This window comes from Petaurus breviceps, unplaced genomic scaffold (assembly GCF_028583685.1).
Source record: "Petaurus breviceps papuanus isolate PSGF00001 unplaced genomic scaffold, PetGlider_PUasm1.0 37, whole genome shotgun sequence".
In the NCBI taxonomy this organism is placed as follows: domain Eukaryota; kingdom Metazoa; phylum Chordata; class Mammalia; order Diprotodontia; family Petauridae; genus Petaurus; species Petaurus breviceps.
In genome coordinates this window covers 7,210,967-7,214,020 of record NW_027186296.1, presented here as the reverse complement: position 1 = coordinate 7,214,020, position 3,054 = coordinate 7,210,967, and positions in this window count along the sequence as shown.

The following is a 3,054-nucleotide window of genomic DNA, read 5'->3' as shown; positions in this document are numbered from 1 at the left end:
TCTGTCTGTCTGTCTGTCTGTCTGTCTGTCTGTCTGTCTGTCTGTCTGTCTGTCTATCTATCTATCTATCTATCTATCCATCCATCCATCTATATGTCTATCTATTTATCATGCCAGCATCTCTCTCTGGCTCCACTCTTTTATGGAACAAATACTTTTATATTTCAGGAAATGGGTCCTCAGATGAACAATATGGTATATGTTCTTATATATACATATATACACACATGCACATAATTTATGTGTGCATATATGCATATGTCTATATGTATGTGTATATGAAGATAGTGTGTATACGTATGAATATATATGCATTGTGTGTGTTTGTGCATTGTGTGTGTGTGTGTGTGTGTGTGTGTAGAGAAAGAGCATTTACAGGTTGGTGGGAATACCCAGTCCTTTTACTCTTCTGCCCTTATCTTTCAGAATTTAGAATTACCTCCCTGCCACAATGCATCCCATAGGAAGGGCTTCACTGGAGTTTTCTAATTCTGCTAGTTCAGATGCTCCATTTTTTCAAAGGAGCACATGGCCAATAATGGAATGAGAATATACTTATTTTGAAGTGAAAGCGCTCATTCTTCTGAATAGCTAACATGTTAGAGAAAGAGAGCAAAAGTGATTGAGGAGCAAAGGGAATGTTGAGGTCACTTGAGTCACTTAATTCAATCATCAGACAAGGACAGATTAATTTCTGTAGTATTAATGATAAGACTCAGCTTTTAGGTTAAAGTAGAAAAACTGACAACCATAGATCAAAAGCTAGAAAAGACCTCACAGGGCCACAAACCCTTTCATTGTATAAATGAGAAAAGAGAAGCCCAGGAAAATTGTGATTTGCCCAAAATTACACAGATATTAAAAAGAAAAATGCTGATTTGAACCTACTCCCCATCTCCAGAGCTTGTCCTCTTTTCTACTTTCTCACCTGCTTTCTTCGTGCAAAATTTTCCCCTTTCCCAAACAAAGTTGCTTTTCTCTTCGGGTAACTGATTTCATCTAGGACTTAGGCTATCTCATTCTTCTGAAAGTGTGAATGAGAATAAAGAATAGAGACCATCTTTCAATTTTATTGCCATAATTCCCAGAGGTAGTTTAACATTTCTATTCCCTTTCTCAATACAGACAAGCACCTTCACTACTACCCCTGAACTCAGGTTTTATTGGCTTAAGGACAGCTCTCTTTCCACTCTGCCACACTCTGCATCTTTATAACTTTCCTTTCCTTTTCATCCATATCTTCTGTGTAACCACATAGAGACTGTCTTGCCCCTCTTCCATTCTGTATTTAAAATCACATGGCTCAGTGTCTGGCATAACAGGAGCTGAGATGTGCAAAAAATAAGGATAGGTAATCAATAATTGCATCTCTGAGTTCAGATAGGAACTCCCATTTTACTATATGTGTGATTTTGGGCAATTGACTTAATCTCTTTGGGCCTCAGTTTCCTGATCTATAAGATGAAAAGATAATACTGAATTACCTCTGAGGTGTCTTATATTCCTAGAGTTATGATCTTATGGATTTACAACATCTTAAGCCATATTGTCCCTGCTCAGTGTGACCATAAGCAGATAACAACAAATCTGTTACATAGGGTAGGCTTTATACATTGGAATCTGATTTTAAAAAATGGGTCATAAGAGGGAAGTGGTTTCATGTTTGGTAGACTGAGTGTGTCAGGAACTGAGAAGCAAGGATATTGTGACATCAAGTAAAGTGTGTGTTTGATGCTGGAGTGAAAGACTTGGGAAAATAGAGTTAAAATTTAGGAGAAATATAAGTGCCTGGAGAAAGATCAGCTTCCTTGCTTGGATGGAAAGTTAATGAGAGTGAGGAAATCTCAGTTCTCATGATAACTTCAATGCAAATGAGACAACAATAAAGGCAAAGGAAGTTGCTTAATTCATATGCAACCTGAAATGAGGCATATGTCCTGTTTGACCTTTGATATATATTATAAGACTCATAATTAATTCCAATGTAAAATTCATAGTTTAATTTGGATTGGAAAACCCCCAGTCGTACATCAGCAGGGCTGAAAAGTTTAGGAATGATGTTCTTTTTTTTTTAGTAAAGGGGAAGGGATCATGCCATCTTTGTTAGCCTTCTAGTCTGAAGCTCTATTTCCCATTCCTTTTCTCTAATATGAAATAAAAATTTAATTCCCTTAATGGGTAATATTAAATAATTATATGAAAACAATAAGGACCATATATTTATAGAGAGATATTATCTAGTCTAACTCCCATCAGTTTACAGATATGGTAACTGAGGCCCAAAGCCAAGGTCACACAGGTACTAAATGGAAGACCTGAGACCTGAACCCAGGTCTATGTATAGTCAAGTACTTTCTCCCAGTACATCACACTGTTTCCTAAAGTAGCACAGTACTTTCCCATGGCCCTTGCATTTTCTTTTCTCTAATATGAAATAAAACTTTATTTTCCCTAATGAGTAAGAATCAATAATTATATTGAAAGAAAAAAGGATCACATATCTATATATTGAAGTTATCTAGTCCAACTCCAATCAGTTTATAGTTTACAAATGTGGTAATCAAAACCCAGAGTGGTAAGGTCATACTCAAGGTCACATAGGTACTATTTGTAGATAGAAATTATCTAATCTAGCTCCAATCAGTTTATAGATGTGGTAATTAAGGCCCAAAGTGGCAAGTTCAGAGCCAAGGTCACAAGCTACTTTCAAGTACTTTCCCCCACTATATCACCCTCTGTCTCTAAAGTAGTGTAGTCTTTTCCCATAGCCCTTGCATTTTACAGAATTTGACATAGATATACAGCCCATCACCACATACCCCAGCAATCTATATCCAGTGTTAGATAGCAGCTTCCTATGCTCCAGCCACCTAAAGGAGTACCAGCATCTGACTTTTATTAGAAGAGGTAACATGGATTACTGTAAGAAGACTGTTCTCTGGAAGTTCTTGCCTTCTTATGTTGGTTATTCCTTTCTATTCCTACTTGCTTTTACCGTTTTGGGATTTCTCCAGAGGAGCACCAGGAGAAATTACTGATCGCTCTCTTGGGTAG